This window comes from Simochromis diagramma, unplaced genomic scaffold, assembly GCF_900408965.1.
Source record: "Simochromis diagramma unplaced genomic scaffold, fSimDia1.1 OVJJ01000411.1, whole genome shotgun sequence".
Classification (NCBI taxonomy): Eukaryota; Metazoa; Chordata; class Actinopteri; order Cichliformes; family Cichlidae; genus Simochromis; species Simochromis diagramma.
Genome location: NW_024386735.1, coordinates 947,049 through 954,623, shown reverse-complemented (window position 1 = coordinate 954,623; position 7,575 = coordinate 947,049). Strand labels below are relative to the sequence as shown.

The 7,575-nt window shown below is 39.6% G+C and overlaps 2 long non-coding RNA genes across 2 annotated transcripts in view; one reads left to right on the top strand and one right to left on the bottom strand.

Moving 5' to 3' along the window:
• The first annotated feature begins 3,748 nt into the window (after nt 1–3,748).
• The window catches only part of LOC120735855, a 17,912-nt gene continuing 14,085 nt past the window's right edge, over nt 3,749–7,575 (top strand). Inside the window, exon 1 of the long non-coding RNA XR_005696365.1 lies at nt 3,749–3,922. This is a non-coding gene — a long non-coding RNA (uncharacterized LOC120735855). The remainder of the gene's footprint in view (nt 3,923–7,575) is intronic.
• LOC120735818 lies at nt 5,463–6,221 on the bottom strand. The gene is made up of 2 exons (XR_005696356.1): nt 5,859–6,221; nt 5,463–5,538 (listed from the first exon to the last, which is right to left on the bottom strand). It is a non-coding gene; the product is annotated as an uncharacterized LOC120735818 (long non-coding RNA).

Genomic DNA, 7,575 nt, shown 5'->3' with positions numbered 1-7,575 from the left:
TGGATCATGAACACCGTTCCTGGACAGCCTCAGGAATTTACACTGTGTTTACATCGGACTGACACAGGCAATTTCAAATAATAACTAATTGAACTACACAAAACAATCAAGCTCATAAATACAGGGTGCTGTGATTTAACTCTTCAAATCATATTGTAACATAATATGACAAATAACAATCATCTAATGAGCTAACGTTAAAAAAGGTCAAAAGCACCATCCAAACCACAGGTGGTTAGATGAACATTTATAAGCTAATTTGTTTTTAAGGTTTATTCGAAATCTTCGTCCATGCAGAAATTATGTGATTGTGAAGCCGGGGTGTCTTCTTATTAACTACTACAGGCTAATGTTTCTTATATTTTTTTGATAAACACGTTTAATAAAATAGCTCTAAAGTAAGTGCCACTGCAGCTTTCTAAATTTAAAGAGCATGAAGCAATGAAAGCAAGTATTAGAGCACACCCTAGGAGAAAAAAATACTCAAGGTGGAATGATTTCAGTATAAAACCACCAACATTTATTTTTTGCACTTTATAAATAGATTTCGTTTTTAGTGCTATTTATAAAGCTGCAATAATATATCATATAATTCAAATTCTAATTTAGGAAAAGTAAAAAAATTACACTACCGGTCAACAGTTTTAGAACACCCCAATTTTTCCATTTATATTTTTTGCAGTTCAAGTCATTCAAGTCCAATAAATAGCTTGAAATGGTACAAAGGTAAGTAGTGAACTGCCTGAGGTTAAAAAAAAGATAAGGTTACCCAAAACTGAAAAAATAATGTAAACTTCAGAATTATGCAAAAAGGCCTTTTCCAGGAAACACAAAATGGGTTAACAGTTTAAAGCTGTTCTGCAGCAATGGAGGTTGATCAAGCCTTGAAAGCTGGTGCTACTAATTCATACAGGTGTTCCAAAAAAAGCTGTCCATGCTGAAAGGAACATAAAATAAATTCCCTTGGATTAATTGTAAACAAATCCAGTTTTTCCTCATTTCCATCACTTTCACAATATGTCTAGAACCTCCATCAACTTTGGCGTCTTCTCTCCTAATTGGGATTCAGTAAAAGTACTGTTCAAGATTTATTAGGTTACATGAGCTTCTCAAGTTCAGTCTTAATAGCAGTGCAGTGCACACACATCAGCACATGGGTATGAGGAGATTCAGCATAGTACTAAATGGTAAATGGCCTGTATTTGTATAGCGCTTTTACTAGTCCCCCCTATGGACCCCAAAGCACTTTACACACCCAGTCATCCACCCATTCACACACACATTCACACACTAAATGCTACTGTTCACTGTTCCTTTGGCCACCTGAACATGCCATTGCATCATTGCAAAACTGATTTTAAACCTGAAAAATAGGGAAGCAACCTGTTGTGGGGAACTTCTACACTGTTGTTTAGCTCTTCTGGACTCACACTGAAAGCAAAATATTAGTCTTAGTCTTCGTTCACAGGATCCCCTAGAACAGTGTTTCTCAAACTTTTCACAATAAGTACCACCTCATAAAATATATGGCTCTTGAAGTACCACCCTTATGACTGACATTAAAGTACAGTAGTATAGGCCTATTTAACACCACATACAGTTTACACATGACAATTTTATTTCTTATATGAATGTTCTTTATTGTAACTGTCATAAACAGGATGTGACAAGTGATAATAATAACAACTGTACTGCATTAAAACATTCACAGCAGGTGGGATATCCAATCTTTATGTGATAACGTGATGAACCCTGCTTCCGGGTCCAAACTACTCTGCATTTATTAAGGCTGTTGTGTTTTTACATGTTTTAATGTTTTTGTTCTATTTAATCTGAACAAGCCCCTAAAAAAGGCAGTGATCACTGTAGGCCTCTCTCGGTTTTACTCATTACTATTCATTTGAAAGCTCAGTTTTTAAAACTTTTAAAATACAGCCATCCCATGCAGCAGTATATTAATGACTACATTATTGCAGTTGTTCTCCTCACTGAAGTTTGGTCCATTTACATCATCCCGACATGCGATTGCCTTTGTCCCTAACCTTCAGGAACCCTCACATTAACTTTTATTGAGAGAAAAAGGTTAGCGTTCACCCTCCAGCTTCACTGTGTTTATGTTATGCTAACCATAGCTGTGTAGCTAGCCACCACACAGAACATCATTAAATATACCAGCTAGCCCAACTTCAGACAGTAACCCTACAAAAGCTACTGCTGAGCTTTAGTTTTCTGTCTTCATTTATATCAGAAGTGATAGCAGATCTGTACATTTTAATCTTTGCTGTGGTGGTTAAGCTGCCGGATTTTTGGCTTCACTACCCTCCTTCATAGCTCATGTATGTCGAAGCTCGGTTTGCTCGGTTTGCTCTTCATGGCGTTTCAGCACACAAGCCAAAATGTGGTGGCCTTGCTGGATCTGCTGTCCACCCGCCATGTGATGACCCGCCTCCAGGATCCCCCCAGCCAAGGGAAATACACCACTCTCAATACACCGCTGCTGCAGCGGTACTCCGTCTCTCACATAGAGTGGGCCATGAAACTCCTCTCTCTCTCAGGCATGGGTGATGGTACCGCTCTCGAGCTCATGGAGAGCATGCTGTCCTTCCTAGGAATGGATGACAGTCGATTCCTCTTCACTCATGTCTTCCTCCAACAGTTGCCAGTGCGAGGTCGCCTCGCCAACTCAATGCTGCTGGCCGCAAAGGATTACCGCCCTCTCGCAGAACAGCTGCTTGTTTCACTTAAACAAGCAGCTGTTTTTTATGTGCATTAAAGTTATATAAAAATTCAACAGTGCAAATGCAAGGACATATCCTCAGCATAACCATGTATAATATCCACAAAACGTAAAAAGAGGTTATACACACACAATATGGTAATATTATGTTGAAGCACAGTACATATCACTCCGCAAGGCTCCTGCCTACGATAGCCGTAATGCTCCGACAATCCATCAAGCTGTGCGGTTCGTCAACCCGTTCTCACTCCCAAAGCGTAACATTTTACGCTAGGTGACAAATCGTCACCATATTACGTTTTCGGCTACCCACCACGTTCCTAAATGACGACCTCGGAAAAAAGAGGAAATATGAGAACCGTCTGGAATGAATCTACACATGTTCGCTCTTTTTCTTCAAATCGCTTACAAACACGCTATTTAACATCATTAAAGTCCTGGTTAAGGTCAGGAATAAGGTTATGGTCAGGGCTGGGGATAAGGTTAGGTTTAGGGCTGGAATACAGGGCTGGAACGTCCATTACCGCGGGAGCGTCATTGCACTGGATTCCAGCCATAACCCGCCGCGTACCATAAGAACGCCGAAGGTCTCCTTTCGCGTTCCTCAGGAACGCCGCGGGACGTGACAAAACGTCGACATGTTACGCCTCGGGAGTGAGAACGCTCTGGGTTCGTAGCTTACGAAAGTCGTACTAAAACATCTGACAGATTTTCGAGCACCATGTACGACATAAAATCGTTTCGAAGTCAGTAAACACAACCAGAATTCATACATAAGGTACACGGGATTATAAGGGGGCACTGTCGATTTTCAGAAAACTCAAAGAATTGATTTTAAGTGCGCCGTATTTTCCAAAAAACATGGTAATAACGATGGCCCGCTAGCATGCTGTACCAAATATAGTGCTTTGTTGTGTATCTGATGGACGAAAGGTAAACCAGTTCCACACCACTGAAGTTGCAGCATTATTACAAACCAATTCTGGTTCATCCGTTTCATTCAACAATCCACTTTCTCCCTTCTCATTCTCCATCGCCGCCATGCTTTTTCTGCCATGTGCATATGAAAACAGAGGCACTGCGCGTATGCATTTTATCCATATTCTATCGTGATATTTCATTTTCCTATCGTTGCCCAACATTATACCGGTATTACCGTGAATGGTATGATATGGTCCAGCCCTAGTAAGATGGATCCCATAATTAAAATAATTAAATAATTAAACAAGGACATTAAACATATTACAAATATTTACAGTTTTTAAAGCTTTTTTGTTGTGAAAGGAACAAATTATATTCACATAGAGTTCAATTTCTTTCTTAAAAAGTGAGGTTTCTTGCTCGAGAACTTACATTTATGGATATGATATTTGGCAAGGAGTAAAATCAGATTAATGAGGTAAAGAGCATTCGAGTCTTTCCAACTAAAGTCAGTATAACCAAATAACACATTTTGGTAAAAAAGCACAAAATTTGATAATATGTTCTTGGAGATAAAACTAGCGATGTCTTTCCACAAAATCTGTGTAAAGGCACAAGACCAGAATAGGTGCGAGCAGGTCTCTGAGATGATCTTACAGAAGGACCAAAAAGTATCTATATCCCTCTAATATTTTTGAATCAATCATTTAACAGGGTAGAATCTATGAATTAGTTTAAATGAAATCTCCTTCACTTTGTTAGTAAGGAGGAATTTTTGTGGCAAAGACCAAAACCTTTTTCCAGTCAGTGTCCTCGACAAAATGAGTCCAGAAAGAAATGGAAGGAGGAATAGAGATATGTGACTCTTGGAAAAAAGACTTAATCTTTGCATTCACACCTTTACAAGAGGAGAAACAAATCTGACCTAAAGGAGTGTCTCTCAAGATAGGGCATGACATGAACAGGTGTGGGGAGGCAGTGGTATTTCTAAACAACATGGACAGACCAGGTGGTATGGCATCAAAAACAATACAAAACTCCTTTGGGGATACTGGGATGTTATATCTGGATAGGAACTCTGAGTAATTGTATAATAAGCCTGCGTTATTGAATAGTTGACTTACCAGAAGAATACCATTATTAAACCAGTTTTCAAAGAACAGCGACTTATTCTTGTAAAGAATGTTACAGTTGTTCCAAATATAATATCTTTGTGGAGAAAAGTTATGTTTATAGATCAAGGACCATGCCAAAAAAGCTTGTTGATGAAAGTTTGAGAGTTTAATTGGGATTTTCTCAATATTGTAGTTGCAGAGAAGAATAAAGTCCAAGCCACCCAAATGTGAAAAGATATGATGAGAGATGAAGTTCAAGATGGAGTTAAGGGTTTTTGAGATATTTTTTAACATGGGTCACTTACCTTACCCGTCACTTCCGTCACTTACCGTCCTAATGAGCCACATGTCTAGTTCTTTTCATTCTAATTCTAATGTTTTCATTCTAATTCTATTGTTTTCATTCAAATTCCGTTCTTGTCATTCTAATTTTGTTGTTTTCGTTCGAAATCCGTTGTTTACCTTCCAATCCTGTTGTTTTCATTCAAATTTTGTTGTTTTCATTCAAATTACATTCTTGTCATTCGAATGTTGATGTTTTCTTTCAAATTCTTTAGTTTTCCTTCAAATTTTGTTGTTTTCTTTCAACTTCCTGTGTTTTCATTCAAATTCCATTCTTGTCATTCTAATTCTGTTTTTTTTTCTTTCAAATTCTGTTGTTTTCCTTCTACTTCTGTTTTTTTTCTTTCAAATTCTGTTGTTTTCCTTCTACTTCTGTTGTTTTCATTCTAATTCTGTTGTTTTCGTTCAAAATCCGTTGTTTTCCTTCTAATCCAGTTGTTTTCATTCAAATTCCGTTCTTGTCATTCTAATTCTGTTGTTTTCATTCTATTTCTGTTGTTTTCATTTAAATTCTGTTCTTGTCATTCTAATTCTGTTGTTTTCTTTCAAATTCTGTTGTTTTCATTCAAATTTTGTTCCTTTCATTCTTCTTCTGTTCTTTTCCTTCTAATTCAGTTCTTTTCATTCTAATTCTTTTGTTTTCATTCTGATTCTATTGTTTTCATTCAAATTCCTGTGTTTTCATTCAAATTCCATTCTTGTCATTCTAATTCTGTTGTTTTCGTTCTAATTCAGTTCTTTACATTCTAATTCTGTTGTTTTCATTCTAATTCTGTTGTTTTAATTCAAATTATGTTGTTTTCATTTTATTTCTGTTGTTTTCATTCAATTTCCTGTGTTTTCATTCAAATTCTATTCTTGTCATTCTAATTCTGGTGTTCTCATTCAAATTCTGTTCTCTTCATTCTAATACTGTTTTTTCATTCTTATTCTGTTCTTTTCATTCTTATTCTGTTCTTTTCATTCTAATTCTGTTCTTTTCCTTCTAATTCAGTTCTTTTCCTTCTAATCCAGTTCTTTTCATTTAAATTTTGTTGTTCTCTTTCAACTTCCGTTGTTTTCATTCAAATTTTGTTGTTTTCTTTCAACTTCGGTGTTTTCATTCAAATTCCATTCTTCTCATTCTAATTCTGTTCTTTTCATTCTAATTCAGTTGTTGTCATCCTAATTCAGTTCTTTTCATTCTGATTCTGTTGTTTTCATTCTATCCATCCATCCGCTTTATCCTAGGCCGGGTCGCGGGGGCAGCAGCCTAAGCAGAGAGGCCCAGACCTCCCTCTCCCCAGCCACCTCCTCCAGCTTATCCGGGGGAACACCAAGGCGTTCCCAGGCCAGCCGAGAGATATAATCTCTCCAGCGTGTCCTGGGTCTGCCCCGGGGCCTCCTCCCGGTGGGACATATCCGGCTGCGAACCGTTCCAGTGCGAGCTGGAGACCCGATGAAGCCAACAGAACCACATCATCTGCAAAAAGCAGAGATGAGATTCTGAGGCCACCAAAGTGAAAGCCCACTCCGCCACTTGGCTGCGCCTAGAAATCCTGTCCATAAAAGTTATGAACAGAACCGGTGACAAAGGGCAGCCCTGGCGGAGCCCATCACCCACCGGGAACAAGTCCGACTTATTGCCGGCAATGCCAACCAATCTCTTGCAACGGACAACCGTTGCAAGAGATTCTGGCAAACCGTCAGGCGTCTCAGGAGGGGAAAGCGGTGCTCTACCTGCACTGTGTATAGTGCTGGCGGAGCGCTGCTGACATCGACTGAGAAAATTGTCAGGCGGTGGAAGGAATACTTCGAGGACGAGGGGGATGAGGGGAATGACTCGCCAATTTCCGGGGACAAGGTCACTGAGGCAGTTAAACAACTTCTTGGTGGCAGATCCCCTGGTGTTGATGAGGTCCACCCTGAGTTCCTGAAGGCTCTGGACGTTGTAGGGCTGTCCTGGTTGACACGCCTCTACAATGTTGCGTGGAGATCAGGGGCAGTACCCCTGATCTACAATGTTGCGTGGAGATCAGGGGCAGTACCCCTGGACTGGCAGACTGGGGTGGTGGTCCCCATCTTTAAGAAGGGCCGCTCAGCTCAATGCAGCAGCTTCGGCAATGGAGACGCTGAACATGGTCCATTCGGACTCAATGTTCCCAGTCTCCCTCGGAATGCTGTTGAAGCTCTGCCGGAGGTGTGCGTTCAAGATCTCGCGGACTGGGGCCTCTGCTAGACGTTCCCAGCACACCCTCACTACGCGTTTAGGTGCACCGGGTCTGTTCAGCGTCCTCCCCCGCCATGTCTCCACTCTAAATCTGTTGTTTTCATTCAAATTCCATTCTTGTCATTCGAATTCTGTTGTTTTCTTTCAAATTCTGTTGTTTTCCTTCTAATTCAGTTCTTTTCATTCTAAGTCAGTTCTTTACATTCTAATTCTGTTGTTTTCCTTCTAATCCAGTTCTTTCAGTCGAAATG